The sequence below is a fragment of the Triticum aestivum genome, chromosome 1B (genome assembly GCF_018294505.1).
Source record: "Triticum aestivum cultivar Chinese Spring chromosome 1B, IWGSC CS RefSeq v2.1, whole genome shotgun sequence".
Taxonomy (NCBI): Eukaryota; Viridiplantae; Streptophyta; class Magnoliopsida; order Poales; family Poaceae; genus Triticum; species Triticum aestivum.
In genome coordinates this window covers 341688562-341708443 of record NC_057795.1, presented here as the reverse complement: position 1 = coordinate 341708443, position 19882 = coordinate 341688562, and positions in this window count along the sequence as shown.

Below are 19882 nucleotides of genomic sequence, written 5' to 3'. Positions count from 1 at the left end.
CGGTGCAGCTCCTCTTTAACTTGCCACGCTCCTTGAAGATATCCCCAATATCCCGTGTTTGGTCTTCATTGCTACTCTGCATGTTCGCACTCGTGGTTTTAAAATCTCAACATGACAAGAAAAATATACTACTAGTAATACTCGCGCATCTTGTGGGCAACATTAAAGCACTCGTCTGCCATCTTAGAGCATCTCCAACAGAATCGCAACGCGCGGCGCTTTAGAAAAGCGTTTACATTGTTGAGATCGAGAAGTAGAGAGACTAGAGAGTAGAGGATAGTTCTCAGCATTGATAGATAAAAAAATAGATAATTCAACTACTCCTCGTTGTCCGACACCTCCTCGGTGATACCCTCCTCCGACGTCTAACTATAGGCGTGAAGATACCGATCGTCGTCGGATTCCCAGGGCGACGCTGCTCCTAGCCTCATGTTGAATTGAGCATCCGCTTTTCGCCTATGCTTGTCCTCGAGATAGGCGGCTCGCTCCGCCCTCCTCTTATCCCTCTCCGCCCTCCTTTGCGCGTAGAACTCGTGCTCGTTGATGATGTCCCACGGGAAGTGTTGGCGCCACAACGCCACGGCTTCCTCGTCCATCTCGGCGATGCCGAGACGGTGCTCCCGCCTCCGGTTGTCGCGATGATCCTCGTCGGTGCTAAGCCGTGGCAGAGGCGTGAGCTCCTGCGCCTGCTCCTGCGTCGGCACATTGGGGAAGTTCAATGTTCTATGAGGCCACCGGAGGCGCCACGCCGCCATGTCGTACACGCGGGTGGCCTCGTTGAAGGTGTCGAAATTGCCGAGGCCGAGGCGCATCCCGCGGAACCGGATCTCGGCGGAGAAGCCACCAGAGGGGCGCGCGCGGACGCCGCGGTATCCCCAAGTTTCCCGGTGACGCGGCGGCATGGTGGCGCGGCGGCGGCGAGGCGAGAAAGAGCGGGGAGAGAGCGGTGGCTAGGCACAGAGCGGGGAGAGAGCGGTGGCAAGGCACAGAGTGGTGGGAGGGAACGCCGGACGCCACGCGCCAAAACTAGCACAACGCATTACAGGAGCGACGCACAATTACAAGTTGATATTCTCTTGGATAATGGAGGCTATAACCAATTACTTTTACAGGAACAATAGCACCCAGGAAATTTGAAGGGCAGGTATGTACAAAATTGGAACTGCACACGTACTGCTAAGTGATTCAATACACACATTACCAATCGAGGAGCAGAACAATGGTCGCGGTGGCCTCTGTGAGTCATGGTCGGCAACGAGAGTCAGTTCATTGTCCACGACAGTGGTGCTTCTACGCTTGGCGTCGGCTTCCGGGAAGCAGATCCGATACCGTGGAAGACGATGGCGGGGAAGAGGCTCCGTGTACGACAACGACTGTGGACCGGCTCCAGTGCGGCGTACGAGGTCATCAATGAGGCAGATGCACTGCGGTGGATGAGTGCACTGATGTAAAGGGGATGAGCACGAAGGCTGCAGTGCCGTGGAGAAGTCTATTTTGTGGTGGGGATAGAAAATGGGGAGTATTCAGGTGTACTACTCTTGGTGCCGGGCTGGGGTTGGCTGGGTAGGGTGAACCTGAATTTACAAAAACAGCCCCCTACCAAGCATCATCCGTAGGCCTGTTCCGAAGGCTATGATGGTAACTTCCCACTGCTCGATAAATCTAGGTCGCGGGAGATTTTCCCGCCGACCTCAAAATTTTGTGACACTGAACTCCCCGTGTGGCGTGTTGAGTGATTCGGCTAAGGGGGTGTTTGGTTCCAGGGACTTTTTTGTGTTGGGACTAAAAAAAGTCCCTAGCAAACCAAAAAGGGGGGGGGGCTTTTTTGGGACTTTTTGCTAAAAGTCCTTAGACGCACCTCCTTGAGAGTCTTTTTCAAAAAGTCCCAGGGACTAGAAAAAGTCCTAGGACTAGAAAACCAAACACCACCTAAGCAACTAGCGAGTAGTACTAGTAAACTCTGGATATTAGGTTTGACCGAAGTCAAACTTCCTAAAGTTTGACCAAGTTTATAGAAAAATATAAACATCTACCATAACAAATATGTATGATGTGAAAGTACATTCAATAATGAATTCAATGGTATTTATTTGTTATTGTGTATGTTAATATTTTTTGTTATATGCTTTCTGAGAGTTTACAAAATTTGACTTTGACCAATGCGAATACGCGGACTTAAATAAAAACGGAGGGAGTACATATTTGTTTTCTTAGTTTGTAGTGAACTAATCATTTGTTGAAATTGTGAAATAAATGTATTAGGCTATACAATTCAATAGTTACAATCATTGTCAAATCCCAAGATGTATACAAGGTCTATAGTACTTCACAACATGCTCAAACTCACATAATCCCAGTCAAATGAGAATATAAATGCATTTCATAGTTATTACTTTGTAGGATGCAACAAAACCAACCATAACTCTACGTCAGCCATTATAGAAGAAACATTATGAACATATCCCAATGTGTGAATGAAACGTGCAGAGAGAGCTTGCGAAGATGGAGCAGATAGGGCGGGAAAGATTGTATGTATGTGGATGAGAGAGTAGGAGACAAAACTAACGAGACAGGGGGAGAGAGATAGAGAGAGAAAGAGAGAGGAAGAAGTTAGGTCTGTGAGAAAGATGGAGACATGTAATATACGTGAGATGCGTGTGCATCCGGATTCTGTATATGTGGAAGGAGAAGAGACAACATGTTTGATGAGAGAACTGGAAAAACATGGACGAGAGGGGAAGGATCTCGCGGGTTGAGGGAATGATAATTTTGTGAGGGGAGAGAGGGATTGGTAATTTTGTGTGTGTGTGAGAGAGAGGGTGGGGGGAGGAGTCAGTCAGCCGTCGTCACATAATCCTGCTTCCAAATGGCCCCGCATTCTCTAGCGCGGTGTGGTCGTTGTCGGGGGGATGAACCCCGGGCAGGCAATGGAACCCGGATCCTTTTCAAAAATGGCAGGGCCCGCATCGCCCCTCAAGCCGACACGCGCTTGGCCAGGTCGCTCGACCCGGCAAGGTCCACAACCCGGCCAAACTCTTCGACCCGGCAAGGTACATCGACCCGGCCACAGCAACTGGCGCAAGACGACTCAACCCGGCGCAACCAAGGCTTCCCCAACAAGCCGACCCCACCCGTGGCATGCACGGCAACCAGCCACGGGTCAGCTCCCATCCCATCCAGGCCGTACGATGGGACGAGACTTCAATCACTGATGACCAAGACTACAGTGCTTCCGCCCATGCCTATCGTCAGCCGGAGCATGGCAACAGTGCCCCTCACCTACCCGTTGATCGAGGCTGGCGTGGAAACAGTGCACCCGCCCTCACCACTGACGGCAGCAAGCGGCGGCCTGACAGAGAGCCACTGTGCACGACTCGACTCGGCCACGCCCTGACGATCGACAAGACGGCACACAGTCCCCCTAGGTATGTGGGGCCCCACACCTAGGGGAATCCGGCGAACCACAAGCCCTTAGTGGGACCCAGCCCGGGTCCCCGGACACCGACCATACAGACCCACCGACTGTAACATTACCATTGTACCCCCGGGGGGTTGGTCTATAAAACCCCTTGGGAGCCCGCGATCACAAGAGGGGCAAGCAGAGAAAGAAACAGACACGGGAGAAACCCAAGTAAGCATAGGACTAGCCACCCAACGGCAACACCGGAGAGAAGGAGTAGCCCAAGCCTTGGCCATCTTCCTTCCTCCTCCATACAGCTCCGGGAGCAACATTGTACTATCGATCATCCAACTACACTCGGAAGGACTAAGGGTATTATCTCTCCGGAGAGCCCCGAACCTGGGTATGTCCGGCGTCCCATGCCCGCGCATGCCAACCTCGCCTCTGGAGCCCACCAGCGCCCTCGAGCCTCCTCCTCTCTTTAGCCATCCCTTGGCATCTGCCGTGCGCCCACCACGACAGTTGGTGCCCACTGTGGGGCAGCTCGAGGAGCTAGCCGGGAGCATGCTTCAGACGGGGCCCTTCTCCTACTCCGACGAGTCCGTCGCACTGGCGGACGACGTCATCGGCGCGCTCGCCGCCTCCTTCGCGGCGCTGCGCATCTCCGATGCATTCGCAGCCAACGAGTATCCCAGCGAGGTGCTCAACTACTCCGACTCTCCCCTCTCCCTCGGCGGCGGCATTGCCGCAGGGGCGATGGACGTCCATGTGGAGGTTTTCGTCATCGGCGATGGCGCCTCCTCCTCGTCGAGCAAGGCGAGGAGGGCCGCGGAAGCCGGGGCCGCTGTGGAACGAACTGAGCCATCTGATCCGCTGCGTGCCATGATGCAAAGCCTCCGCAACCCCCTCGACACCGACTCGACGCCACCAACATTGCCGAGGCGCGAACCCAGCTCGAGGAAAGGCGCCAGCAGATGCTGGACCTGTCCGAGACGCTCACCACCACCAGGCGTCGCCTGGAGGCTGCTTAGCTAGAGGACGACGCTGCCCACGGATTCACACCCGCTGCGGCCGAGCCAAGCCAGATCGCCGATGTGCGTACCCGGGGAGGAGCGATCGGCCAGGCCCTCGGCGTCGTCCGAACCGTCTACGAGACCCCAGTGAAGAACATGCGCGCTCTCAAGGCAGCCGCAGTCGGCCTGGACTGGTTCACGGGTGAAGAGCTGCTAGAGCGCATCGGGCAGATGCGCGAACTCCTCAACACAGCCAACACCCAGCAGGATCGCCTCAACCAGCTCGCCAAGCCGGCGGGATCTGGCTCCGCCCGCCTTGGCGGACCCGGCGAACTCCTGCACAGGGCTTCCTCGTCGAACGGCGACGCGCACTCCGGCCAAACCCAGACCCGGTGCAACCCGGCCACCGCGGCCGCCGACGTCCCGGGCAACAAGCCCGCCCCGGAGACCCAACACGGACTCGACCAGCATGGCCGGCGTCCGGCTCCAACTGACCCGGCCCCTCGGGGCCTGGCCGCCAGTCGACTCGGCCCGCGCGCCATCGACGGCGCTGATGCTCGCCACCGCCTCGATCAGCTCGCTCGCTCCCTGGAGGTAGAGGAGAGCGGTGCTATTGGGCCGGCATGCTTCGGACCACGCAACTGGGAGGAGCCCTTCCCCAAAGGGTTCGTGCTCCCCCGCGACACCCCCAAGTACAACGGGACTGTGAAGCCGGAAGACTGGCTCACCGATTACACCACGGCCATTGGCATCACCGGTGCCAATTGTCGTCTCGTCATGCGCTACGCACCGCTCATGCTCCAAGGGTCGGCCCGCACGTGGTTGAACAGCCTGTCAGCGGGCAGCATCAACACGTGGGTCGATTTCGAGGAAGCCTTTGTCGGCAACTTCACGGGGACCTACAAGCGACTCGGCTGCCCTAGCAAGCTCGCCATGTGCGTGCAGGGGGCGACGGAGACCGGTCGTGAGTAAGTCACACGCTGGACCGAGCTCCGGAACAGCTGCGAGGGCGTCCATGAAGTCCAGGCGATCCAGTACTTCGTCAGCGGGTGCCGAGATGGCACCCTCCTCAAGCACAAGCTCTTACGCTCCGAGCCGGCCACCATGGCCGCGCTCATGGTGACGGCGGACAAGTACGCCAACGCCGACTCCGCCATCAAGGTCCAGGTGGCGCTGGATGAAGCCGGCAAGGCGAAGCCGGTTCCCCCTCTGAAGCCGGCCAGTGAAAGCAGCCGGCAGCAGCATCACCAGAACAACAAGCACAAGGCGGACTAGCCAGCGCAGCGTCGTGACAACCGGCTCGTCGCGGTCGCTGAGCCCGCGGCGGACCCAGCAGCGAAGTGCTGGCAGACCGGCAAGATAGCATGGCAACCCACCATGAGTTTCGAGCAGATGCTCAACACACCCTGCAAGAACCACAGCGGCGTGAAACCCTCCACGCACACACTTCATCAGTGCGCCATCACCAAGCGCATCATGAGGGGCGACGTCCCGCCTCCTCCAGCTCCGGCTCCAGGCGCAGGATAGCCGCCTCCACCTCCGCCGCCGCCTCCAGCCGGCGGCGCAATGCACAACGACGCCTACCCGGACCAGAACTCGGCCTACATCATCTTCACCAGCCTCGGTAACGACAAGCACAGCGAGCGCCTCCTTCGGCAGGAGGTGAACACCGTCATCCCGGCCAAGCCGGAGTTCATGCATTGGTCGGATCGCCCGATCACCTGGACCCGGGAGGATCACCCGGCAGTCATGCCGAGCCCGATTGGTTATGCTCTCATCCTCAACCCCACCATCGTCGCGTGACGCACATGCAGGTTCTCCCGAGTCCTCATCGACGGCGGCAGCAACATCAACATCCTCTACCGCGACATGATGACCAAGCTAGGCCTCAAGGCCGAGGACTTGGAGCCAACCCGGACGATCTTCCACGGCATCGTACCTGACCTCTCCTGCTCTCCCATTGGCCGGGTCCGGCTCAATATCCTGTTCGGCGACAGCAGCCACTTCCGACGTGAACCGATCTGGTTCGAGGTGGTGGACCTGTCCAGCGTGTATCACGCATTGCTGGGTCGGCCCGCGCTCGCCAAGTTCATGGCGGTTCCGCACTACGCATATCTAAAGATTAAGATGCCGGGTACCAACGGTCTCATCACCATCACTGGCGACTACTACAAGTCCCTGGAGTGCGCCTGAGACGGCGCCAAGTTGGCTGAGTCGCTGGTCATTGCCGAGGAGCGGCGCCAGCTCGACCGGGTCGTCGCCCTGGCTGGCGAGGCCTCCGCTGCGTTGATCCCAACCCAGGACCGTCCGACGAGGCCGCCTTCAAGCCCTCCAAGGAAACCAAGAAGGTGAAGCTCAACCGGGAAGACCCCCTCTACAGCAACTATGTTGTCGTAGGCGCCCGCCTCGACAGCAAATAGGAAGGCGAGCTCGTCGACTTCCTTCGTGAGAATCTGGATATCTTCGCATGGACCCCCCAAGGACATGCCGGGTATCCCGAGGAAGTACACTGAGCACAAACTTCATGTCTGCAAGGACGCCAAGCCTGTCCGTCAACCCCTCCGACGATTTTCCGAAGAGAAGAGAAGAACCAGCGGTGAAGAGGTCGCCAAGCTTTTGGCGGTCGGCTTCATAATGGAAGTGTTTCACCCCGAGTGGCTGGCCAACCCAGTCCTCGTCCTAAAGAAGAACAAGACCCGGCGCATGTGTATCGACTACACCAGCCTCAACAAGGCCTGTCCCAAGGACCCGTTCGCTCTCCCGCAAATCAACCAAGTCATTGACTCGACCGCCGGGTGCGAGCTCCTGTCCTTCCTGGACGCCTACTTCGGCTATCACCAGATCAAGCCGGACCCGACCGATGCCCTGAAGACGTCCTTCGTCACGCCCTTTCAGGCATATTGCTACATCACCATGTCGTTCGGCTTGAAGAACGCTGGCGCCAACTTCCAACGCTGCATGCAGAAATGCCTGCTGCCGCAACTCGGCCGCAATATCCACGTGTACGTGGACGACATCATGGTGAAGACCAAGCAGCACCTCATGCTCCTCGACGACTTGAAGGAAACATTCACCAAACTCCGCAAATACAAGGTCAAGCTTAACCTGGAAAAATGCGTCTTCGGCGTCCCGACCGGAAAGCTACTCGGCTTCCTCGTCTGGGAATACGGCATTGAGGCGAACCCGGAGAAGATCAAGGCCATCGAGCGCATGCGCAAGCCGGCTCGACTGCGCGATGTCCAGAAGTTCACCGGATGCTTGGCCTCGGTCAGCCGGTTCCTAAGCCGGCTGGGCGAGAGGGCGCTACCCCTATACCAGCTGATGAAGAAGACAAGCCGATTCAAGTGGAACAGGAAGGCAGACAAAGCCTTCCAAGACCTCAAGCGCATGCTCTCCACCGCACCAGTCCTGGCCACACCAACCGACAAGGAGCTGCAGCTGCTCTACATAGCGGTGACCTCGCAGGCAGTCAGCACGGTGCTGGTGGTCGAGCGACCAGAGAATGGCAAGATCCAGGCCGTCCAGTGCCCGGTCTACTACCTGAGGGAGGTGCTCTCCACCTCCAAGCAGAACTACCCGCACTACCAGAAGATGTGTTACGGCGTGTACCTCACCGCCAAGAAGCTGAAGCAGTACTTCCAGGAGCACGTCGTCACCGTCGTCAGCATGGCGCCTATCGGAGAAATCATCAGGTGCCGGGATGCCTCTGGCCGGGTCGCCAAGTGGGCGATCCGGCTAGCCGGCCACACCATCCTCTACGAGACCCGCACCACGATCAAGTCTCAAGCCCTGGCCGAGTTCCTCGTCGACTGGACCGAGACCCAGTATTTGCCGCCACCTCCCGACTTGACGCATTGGCGCATGCACTTCGACGGGTCCAAGATGCGACTCGGCGTGGGGGCCGGCATCATACTGTCATCTTCGAAGGGCGACCGGCTCCACTACATGCTGCAGATCCACTTCGCCGCCTCCAACAACACCGCCGAATATGAAGCACTTGTGCACGGCCTCCGGCTTGCCAAGGAACTCGGCATCCGGCGCATCCTGTGCTACGACGGCTCGGACCTGGTGGTGCAGCAGTGCTCCAGCGAATGGGACGCCCACGACTCCAACATGGCAAGCTACCGCTTCCTCGTCCTGATGTTGTCCGGATCCTTCGAGGGCTGCGAGTTCCTCCACGTCCCGCGCGCGGAGAACGAAGCAGCCGACACGCTCGCCAAGATCGCCATGTCACGACAAGCCATTCCGTCCGGCGTCTCCCTCGAGAACCTATGCAAGCGGTCCGTCAAGCCAGCGCCGGACTCCGAGTCCATCCACGTCCCAGACGACCCGGCCGCACCTCAAGCCAGCCCGGGGGCTGCTCAAACCGGCTTGGGGGCTGCTGAACCCGACCCAGGGGCTGCTCAACTCAACCCGGCCACCATCATCCCGGACCCGGCCATTGCCATCCCCAACCCGGGGGCTACTCAACCCTGCCCAGGTGCTGCCGACTAGGAACCCACCCAGGTGGCCGTCTTCACCGTGGTTGCGGCCCTATCTTGGGCCCTGCCAAATCAGAGTTTCTGGAGAACGGGGTTCTCCCCATGGACGAGATTGAAGCTCGGCAAGTACAGCGCTGGGCATCCGCCTACAGTATCATCAACAACGAGCTCGTCAAGCGCAGCTCCACCGGCGTGTTCCAGCGCTGCGTCGAGCAGGATTGAGGCATCGACATCCTCCTCGACATTCACCAGGGCGAGTGCGGGCACCACACCGCATCGCGACCCCTGGTGGCCAAGGCATTCCGCCATGGTTTCTACTGGCCCACAGCCCTTGAAGACGCCGAGTCACTCGTTCTCAAGTGTGAGGGATGCTAGCGCTTCAGCAAACGCAGCCACCAGCCGGCGTCAGCACTCCGCACCATACCGATCGCCTGGCCCATGGCGGTCTGGGGACTCGACATGGTGGGACCCTTCAAAACCGCTCGAGGCAGCATGATGCACTTGCTGGTGGCCGTGGACAAATTCACCAAGTGGATCGAGGCAGGACTAGTCAAGAAACTAGACGGGCCAACAGCCGTCCGGTTCATCAAGTACATAGCGGTTCACTACGGCATGAAGAACAGCATCATCACCGACAACGGCACCAACTTCGCCAAGGTAGCGCTCGAGCAATACTGCTCCGGGCATCCGCCTTGACCTGGCCTCCGTGGTGCATCCGCAGTCCAACGGGCAGGTCGACTTGGCCAATGGAATCATCCTCTCCAGCATCAAGCCGCGACTCGTCGAGCCACTCATCCGCTCACCCGGCAGGTGGATTGACGAGTTGCCGGCAGTTCTCTGGAGTTTGCGCACCATGTCGAACCGGTCGACGAGGTTCACCCCGTTCTTCCTTGTTTATGGAGCCGAGGCCATCATCCCGACTGACGTCGAGTTCGACTCGCCGCGCATCGCGATGTACACCCAAGCCGAAGCCAGAGAGGCACGCGAAGACGGCATCGACCTACTCGAAGAAGCACGCCTTCTGGCACTCAGCCGTTCGACCATCTACCAGCAAGGCCTGAGGCACTACCACAGAAAGAAGATCAAGCCCCTCGCATTCCGCGAGGGCGACCTCGTCCTCTGCCTCGTCCAAGAGCAGGCAGGCCAGCACAAGCTGTCCTCTCCATGGGAGGGCCCATTCATCGTGAGCAGGGCATTGCGCGATCGCAACGCCTACTACCTCATCGACGCACGCAAGTCAAAGAAGCACAAGAAGGACACCGTCGTCGAAGAAACGACCCGGCCGTGGAACGCGGAACTCCTCCGCCCGTTTTACAGTTAGCCGCACGAGTGTATGTATTGTCGCCTTTTGTAAACACATGAAATTATGGGGTCCTCGAACGAGACTCGGGGGCTGCCTTTTGTCGACCAATTTATTGCGTCCTCATTTCTTCCGCATCACTATACCACTAAACCCAGCCGCCGGTTTGATTCGCTCCACTCGGGAGCTCGGGGGCTGGCTGGCTCGATCGCCACCCCGCCGGCTAATTTGGTGATTCCTGATAAAGTTGGGATGCCATGGCCCCCCACTTCGCCCTAAAACCGCAGATCCGGCTTTGGCTGTCTCAGGGTAAGCACAGCGGGCCAAAGCTCCTTTATGCTTCATACACTAAGTCAAATTCTGCCGGGTCGATCAACCCGGCCCGCCGCTCATCAATTGAGTAGCCGCACGACCGGCTCCTCACCAACCGGCCTCGCCGGATTGCCGCCAGCGGGCCTAGTGGGTATTTCGCTCGCGCTCAATGCTTCTAAGGACCCAAATCCTGCGGGCCCCTCTTGAAGAATTGAACTCCTTGTCACGGACCGGAGCCTCGGCCATCTGACTCGCGGGGGGGGGGGGAGGTTTGAGAGAGGAAAAGCGCATGAAATCGGTTCAAAAAAGCGGAAGGCAAAGAGCAAAAAAGCACTCACGACATTTACAGATAAATATTTAAGCATAGGCCCACGGCCCGAGTTCATTACACCCTAAAACCCCCAGTGGGTGGGTGGACCTGCTACTTAACAGATTTTACATATAGTATCTCAGGCATCTCCAGCACCGCATTGCAATGTCGACGACTCTCCCCTGGCGGCATACGGGTCCAACGAGGCACCAGTGTCCTCCTCGGCATCCGCGTCGCCATAGATGCCCGTCTCCTCCGAGCTCCCCTCCGGGTCGTGAAGAAGCAAGCCGTAGTCGTCGCCGTCCACGGCCCTGCCGTCTTCCGTCTGCTTCGGATGGAACTCGTCGTGGAAGGCGAACTCGGCGATGTAGCCGGCCCGGGAGGCGATCCGGCCGGCTTGCTCCTGCAGCAACTACTCCGAGCCGGCCCGCTGGCCCATCAGAGCGTCCAACTGAAGATCCGGGTGCCAAGACAGCACAAACTGGAGCGCCATCTAGGCACCAGCATGAGCGGCGGAAACGTGCCACTCGCCAAGACAGTCCGGACCCATCTCCAACCAACGCGCCAGGCGCGAGAAGCTGCGTGGATGGACGGAATCCGGCCACAGGGCCTCCGTCATCGCGGTGCTGGCCCGGGACAGCCGATCCATCTGCATTCCCAAGACCCGCAGGCGGGCCTCAGCGGCGGCGATGATCTCCGGAAAGGTGCAGGCCGTCCACGGATCCGTCCCAGACCCGGCAACACCGGTCGGGTCGCACTGATAGCGGACGGCTTCCTCCGCCAGTAGCTGCGTCTTCGGGAAGGCCCCTGTCGCAAAGGAAGAAGCAAGTTAGAAGAAGAACAACAAGGAAGAAAAGGCCGGATACTGACCCGGCAATCTACAAGAAAAAGCATTTACTGGAGAAGGACTCTTCCAGGTGTTGCACCTCAAGCAACGTATCGCGCCGCTCCCGCTTGATGGCATGGTCGCGCTCCCCGAGCGCCTTCTCCAGATTGGCCGCCTTAGCAAGGGCCGCCTTTAGCTTGGCGTCCTTGTCTTCGTCCGCCTTCTCGGCCGCCTCGCGGCGACGGGCCTCGTCCCAACGAGGCCCCCTAGCCGCGGTGGCCTGCTCCCGCAGGCGATCCACCTCGGCCTGGAGCCGGCCCTTGTCGTCGGCCCGCCGGCCGCGCTGCTGGTCCGCCTCGACCAGGGCCTGCTGCGTCTCCACCACCTTGGCAGCCTCCTCCTTAAGGAGCTCCACCTCGGCCTCGAGACGGCTCTTATGACCCGCCAGCTGCTCATGCAGCCGGTTGGCCTCATCAAGAGACCGTCAGGCTGCGGCCGCCTCCGCCCTCGCAGGCGCCGCCTCGACGCCAAGACAGTCGGTGTCGGCAATGAGCCGGTCATAGTGATGACCGGCCCGGAGCAGATGAGTCCGCCAGGACAGCACCTCGGCTGCAAAGAAGAAGGATTCAGCAGAAGAAAAAAGACAAGATTTATGATTTGGCCCAACTGTTACACAGTTGGCCCAAATCTCGGGGGCGCCCCCACTAGAAAAGAGAACAAGTGTACCTACAGTGACACAAAGCTCCTCCTCCTTGGCAGCAAGTTGCTCCTTGATCTCCCGGTGCTTGCCCAGGAGACAGTTGAAAGGGGCAACCCGGAAGGCGTCAAGATGCTGAAAAAGACAGAAGTCAGAACAAGACCAACGCTCTAAAGATTCGACCCAACTACTACGTAGTTGGCCCGAACCTCGGGGGCTACACCTAGTGGCTGCGCTGTCGCGCACCAACAAAGAAGAAATTACAAGAAAAATAAAGAAGGCTTACCAGAATGGTGCGCTCCAGATCGCGCGTCCGCTCCACCTCGGCTTGGGCAAAGGCCCCGAGCCGGTCCGTCCGCCCGTGCAGATGGTGGCTAACGGCGTCCAACGCTGCCTCCTCCTAGGTCTGAGGGCAGAAGACAGCGGCGCCCCTGCTCCGTGCCGGCTGAGCCCGGTGCCCTCCCTGCCGGGGCACCAAGGGATTCTCCCCGCTGGCTGCTCGTGACGCGGCCAGCACCTCCTTCGACGCGGACCCGGACGCCGGGACGCCCTGCGTCGCCGCCTCCAGTCCAGAAGCCGGGACGTCCTGCTGCGCCACCACCATCCTAGCTGCCAGGGTGGCCTCCAGCACCGCCGTCTGCGGTGCCTCCTCCAACACCAGCGGCGCCTCCGGCACCGCCGCCCGCGGCGCCTCTTCCAAGACGACGCCGCCTCCACTACCATTAGCCCCCGCACGCACGACAACGTCGGCCCGCGACGGGGTATCATCCCCCACCTCCACGACCTCCTGGTCAAGGATCACCACCTCAGCCCGGCCACCACGGCCGCACTCCCTCACCGACGACGGCTCAAAGACCGTCGCCACCACCACCGTGCCCTCCTGCATCTCACGCCAGGCCGGCTCCGCGCCGGCTTGCGCCCATACCGCTGCCGCGTCGGTCCAAGCCTGGACCGACACCGCCTCTAGCTCCGCCTCGGCCCGGTTCCTGTCCCGCCAGGCTAAGGCTTTGACATCGTTCGGGTCCAGGCCGAGGTCCGAGTCGGTCCATCCCTCCACCTCGGCCTGGTCGGCAAGGTCGGACCGGCTCTTGCGGAACGCGGCCCCTTAGGCAGCTGTGGCTTCCGCCGCCGCCCTCGCCAGCGCGATGGACGACCTGAAGAAGAAAGCAGAATAAGTCAAAAAAGAAGACAAGTCCGGCTCAGCAATCCGGACGCATGCAGAAGATAAAGTGTACCCCGTCAAGACCAGGACCGGGGTCGGCCTCCCGCCGCGCCTCCTGTTGGACGGCTTCTTGGGCTCGGTCGGGTCCGCCGTGTGCTTTGGGGCCCCGGGTCACGGCGCGACACTGTCTTTTTCATGCGGGAGGCTCGGCACCGCCCCATGCGAGGACCCAGCTTCGCCCGCGTCGTCGCCTCCCCCGCCCAACGCCACTACACCAATAATCGATGTCAGTGTTTCCCGCACCACGACATGATCAACAATTCAAGTCAAATGAATAAAGAAAGATCCAGGAGTTACCCGCGCGACGCCCAGCGCCGGCGTCGGACTCGGCCACCTCCACGCTGCCATGGGCCGCGGCTCCTCTGGCGCCACCAGCGCCCCCTGCGATGGAGCCCGGTTGTAAGGATGCCGAAACGCGTTCAAAAGTATCTCCCACGTCGCGTCGGGACGAAGGAGAAGATGCGCAACAACAAAGTAAGAAGACCAGACACTCACCTGCGGCGCCGGGTTCAACTGGCTGTATGGCGCCTTGCTGAATTGCCAGTCCTCTCCAGGGTTGGCCTTGGAGATGTCGTTCACGCCGTGCGCGACCTGCTTCGCGGGCAGCCGCGTCGACCCCATGCGGTTGGGGTCCTGAAGGCCGATCATTTCACCAATGAGGCAGGAGCGCCTCTGAAGCGGAAGGACCCAGCGAGTGATGAACGCGGCAAGGAGGTCGGTGTTGGTGAGCCCCTCCTGCGTCCTCATCACCGTCACCCACTTGAAGAGGTTGACGATCTCCTGCGACAGGCGCAGGAGTGAGTAGCCCCAGTTCGTCTTCACCCGCGGCGGTGCTATGGCGAAGGGAGGAAGATTGATATGGTCCGCACCATGGTTGCGGACGTAGAAGAAGGAGTTCTGCCACTTCTTGGCAGAATCCTCCAGCGAGATCTTGAGGAAATCCGCCCCCGACCGGTTCGAGATGATGGCGGCGTCGCAGTCGGCAACTCCCCGGCCAATGGGCCCTGCTGCTTCAAGGAGAAGAAGCGCACCCAGAGGTCGATCATGGGCTTGACCCCCAGTTACCCCTCGCATAGGGTCACGAAGACGGAGAGGTGGACAATGGCGCGGGCACCAAGATGATGCGGCTGGAGCCCAAAGAACTCCAGGAACACGCGGAAGAAGGTGCTCGCTGGCAGCCCGAACCCGCGCTCGAAGTGCGTAAGGAAGACGCCGCGCTCCTGCACCTCGGGCCGGGGCCTCTGCTTGCCGTGCGGCAGGCGGACGCTGACGTCCGTCTCCCGCGGCAGGCGCCTTGAAGCTCGAAGCTGGGTGATGCCCTCGGTGGTGAAGTTCAAGCCCATCCAGGAGCCTGAAGGAAGCGCCATGGATAGAAGAAGGAAGAAAGAAGATGGACGATGAAGGAAGCTCTGCTCGGAGCAGCAGGCGCAGCTGTGCGTCGGTGGTATGGAGCAGAGCAGGAGCAGGGGGACAGGAGGGCGTGAGCGAGAATGATGCCCGCCGCCCCCTTGCCCTCCTCAATTTATAACCCTCGGTTCAAACATGGGGAAGTGGGATCGTCTGCACGCACCCGTTCCACTACCCCGCAATAAGTGCGCACGTACACGCGCAGTAACTGCCCGGGGAAGAGCAACCGACCCCCGGACGCTGCAATAAATCCGCGCACATGGACCAAGGGCGCGCTGCGGCAGGTCCCGGCCCGTCGCCCGGTCCCGTCATGCGCGTGGCTTGTCAGGCCCCTCCGACTGCTGGCCACCACATGGCGCCTGCGTGAAGCCCGAGGGATTGCCTCAAGATTCGACGGACTCCTCCGTTCCCGCCACGGCCGGGATGCCATGATCCGGTTTCCAAGACAACCAGCACAATGCGTGTTGCCGGACCCGGCGCTCGCATAATTCGCCTTGCTCAAGGGGGAAACTGCGAAGGCCCACTCATTCAAAGACGGCGGACCCTCACAGCTTTGGGGACTACTGTCAGGGGGATGAACCCCGGGCAGGCAACGGAACCCGGATCCTTTTCAAAAATGGCGGGGCCCGCATTGCCCCTCAAGCCGGCACGCGCCTGGCCGGGTCGCTCAACCCGGCAAGGCCCGCAACCCGGCCAAACTCCTTGACCCGGCAAGGTGCGTCGACCCAACCACAACAACTGGCACAAGACGACTCAATCCGGCGCAACCAAGGCTTCCCCAACAAGCCGACCCCACCCGTAGCATGCACGGCAACCCAGCCATGGGTCAGCTCCCGTCCCATCTAGGCCATACGATGGGACGAGACTTCAATCACTGATGACCAAGACTACAGTGCTTCCTCCCATGCCTATGGTCAGCCGGAGCGTGGCAACAGTGCCCCTTACCTACCCGCTGACCGGGGCTGGCGTGGCAACAGTGGACCCGCCCTCACCGCTGACAGCAGCAAGCGGAGGCCTGACGGAGAGCCACTATACATGACTCGACTCGGCCATGTCCTGACGATCGACAAGATGTCGCACAGTCCCCCAAGGTACGCGGGGCCCCGCACCTAGGGGAACCCAGCAAACCACAAGCCCTTAGTGGGACCCAGCCCGGGTCCCCGGACACCGACCATACGGACCCACTAACTTGTAACATTACCATTGTACCCCCGGGGGGTTGGTCTATAAAACCCCTCGGGAGCCCGCTATCACAAAAGGGCAAGCAGAGAAAGAAACAGACACGAGAGAAACCCAAGTAAGCATAGGACTAGCCACCCAACGGCAACACCGGAGAGAAGGAGCAGCCCAAGCCTTGGCCAGCTTCCTTCCTCCTCCATACAGCTCCAAGAGCAACATTGTACTACCGATCATCCAACTACACTCGGCAGGACTAGGGGTATTATCTCTCCGGAGAGCCCCGAATCTGGGTATGTCCGGCGTCCCGCACCCACGCATGCCAACCTCGCCTATGGAGCCCACCAGCGCCCTCGAGCCTCCTCCTCTCTTTAGCCATCCCTTGGCATCTCCGTGCGCCCACCACGACAGTCGCCGTCTTTGATCTCCTCGATGCCCTCTTTGAAGATTGAGGTGTTGTGCATGTTGGGGTGCAAAGAAGCACAAGCGAGAGGGGTCGCCGTATAACCTTGGATGGTGATGAATTGTGTGCTCGGGGGAGGGTGTGTGTGTGTCAGATATTGAGAGAAAACAAACCTAAGGAGAGAAATGGGTATTCACGAAGAGATTGTGCAGGCCTTGAGGTGGGCAGGGGCCGGGTGAGGGTGTCAAAATGTGCGCATTGATGCATGTGTTACATGCGATCGTGCGAGGGACGGATGAATCGAGAGAGATTGTTGTTGTGTTACGGATGCTCCTCTCTCCTCTCTCTCTCTCACACACACACACAAAAGTAAACTAGAAGACCGTTCTCTCATGTATACACAACGTATCGGCATTTGTCTATGTCTCAATCATGCATGATCATTTGCACATTCACACCTCTCTATGTCTGTACCACACGCACACCATCTCCACATTTCCCTTCCGCTACAACACACATATGGACCCATACACACGTTCTCTCTCAGTCAGACACACAAAATTAGTATTAAAAAAACTAGGGCGCACCTAAAACGTCCAAATCCAAATAAACACGAACTGGAGCTAAATTCAAATATATGGAAATATTGCAGCGTCAAGAACTTTTCCAGGAAAAAAAGTTGAGTAATATTCGGGGATTGTTTTCACACACACAAAAAGGTTCGGTGGATGTCCTTCGAGCGCGACACGGTGACGCACCGTTTGATCGACCGCGCGGCCGCGGTTCACGTGCTTGCACAAGATTTCATATCGTGGCTGTGGTACTAACTAATAAAAGCGCTGCCTAAGTCTAATGTTTACGTGTACTAGTACGATTTTCTTTTAAGTCTGACCAACCTTTTATAAAACTAAAGTAAGCTCCCATTGCGCACTCATCAATATGCCGCCGCCGATGTTGCGCATGCCGGCGCCCGCCTGCTCCGGCCAATAATTTCTCGCCCATCACCGCCGTGTCGCCGCCATCCCTGTGCCATGATGCCGAAGGCTCACCCGCTCATGTCGTCTACAGTCCCTCCTCGTGATGCCGCCGCACTGCCAAGCACGCGAGCAGCTGGTGGAGCCGTGTCTATGCACGCAGCTTACGAAGAGGAGGACGAGCGCTTGCTCCAGCACGCCGGCGAGGAGGAACTAGCGTGTCATTGTCGTCTCCGCCTGCGCGGAGGAGGCGCGCATGGTGGCTGTCGCGGCAGGCCGGCCGCGCGCGTGTCGAGCCGGCAAATCGGGTGCGGACGCGGAATCTACCTTTGAGACCTTGAATGCCACGTGGATCCTGCAATCTGAAGGAGCAATTTGGGTCAGTCGACTCTTGTGAGCCGTTTGATGCAACATGGATGGCTAGAAGGGCTTCTTCCACCTCTTCTGCCGTCTTCTTCCTTCGTTCCGTCGAACTTCTTTCGCAAATCGACTGACCCAAATTATACTACTAGTACGAACGTATTAAGTACAGTAGGAACACGAAGATACAGGCAGTAGTATGAACTGCAAGAAGAATAGTAGTAAGACATAGTACTAGTACTACTGTACATACTAAAGAGTTCAAATAATGAGAAAGAACATAAACATAGTTCTGCTGGGGCCTCAACACAACACACCCTTGAAAAGAAACTAAGCAACTAGTCCGCTTGACACTGCAGTAGAACCAGCATGAGCGACGGCACTGCCACCTACTCGGAGTCCGAGTCCACGTCCTCGACTTCGTCCTCGTCCCTCTTCCTCTTCCTCTTCGCTGACGCTTCTTTGCTTGAATCGGACACTGGGCTCTGCTTCTTCATCCAACCCTTGTAGATAGTTAAACAAAGGTAGGCATCCATTGCTGCATACAGGATGTGATATTCACCTAATGTCTTTGACTCCTATGCATGATGAAACTCGTGATGGGGTTTCTTCAGCTTAGCGTATGAATGATCGATCATTGCTGCTGCCAGGCTCAACGTTGAAGGTTGAGAGGAGGACACCAGCCTTGCCTTCTGGAGATCGAAGGGCTGGCCTACAACGAGACCTATCCGATGCAGGGCATCACTATCGTTCCTAAAGCCTACAGTAACGAATTTTACTCTTTTGTCCTTGAGGAAGTTCTTAAAATCCTGGCACTCAACGTCGGCATGGCATATGTGGTAGACCAAGCAAATGTTATGTACGCAAACCTGGATCACGGAGGGCTTCTTCCTCTCTGCCTCCTTTAGAATCTTCTCTCTTTCCAGGACTGTCGTGTACTCAACATCTAGCCCAGTGACCCACTCATCCATTGAACTGAACTGCAGATCCACGTGTGTAGATGATGATGAACTCATCGCCGGTGATGGCTCTAACCTGGTACTTAGCAGCGACCATGGAGATTTGGGAGGCCTTGGATTTTGGAGGAGGGTTAGGGGAAGTTGAACTGTTGTACCCCGCAAAAAAAACTGGGAGCAAACTAATGTGAAAGGACGCGACAACTGGGAGCGAACTGTTGTAAGGTAGAAGACGGGGACGAGTAGGGCATGCGAACAGCATCGGGTTGCTGGCTTGCCCGGTGGATAAACGGCTACAAGCCCCCAAAGAGTTCTCGAGAACTATGTGGGACGCACTAGATGTCATGTCTATTAGACCCATATCGTAGGCCTGACGGTATACCTTCTGCCTGTTCGCATGCCATGCCGGCGCGTGGATGTAACTTCACTTAATTCCGTCAAACGTCGCGCCTCCCACGACCTTCGCCTCCCTTGTGCGGTCGCGCCCTTTGATACTTCGGTCGACTATAGATGAGCAATTTTTTTGCCTACTCCGCATGCATGATACTCCCTCCGGTCCTTTTTACTCCGGTCAACCGTTTGCAAAGTGTTTGACCAAATTTATACTAAAAATATCAATATCTACAATACTGATTGTAATGAGTATAAGAACTACGTTTTATAATGAGTGTAAAAATATTGATTTGACATTGTGAATGTTGTACATTTTTCTATAAATTTGGTCAAAGTAGAGGTACATTGACTTCAGACAAATTTAAATGCACAATGCAGACTAGTTCCTCCGTCCAGGTGCGTGCCATGTCCTATCTTGTCATCAAAACAAGGTTAGCTATTAGAGTACTACTACCTCCCTTCTAGTTTAAAGGGCTCGATTCAAAAATTTCACGTACTCTTAGCAAGATAGCAGAGGCGGTGGAATAGTTTTTGAAGTCTGCAAAAGTACTCAACTAATGTTGTCGTTCTTCACAACAAAATTGTGTTTACCAATGCATGCATGAACACTAGTTAATCTAAACCCCCCTATTCTTTAATTTTTTGCCACATC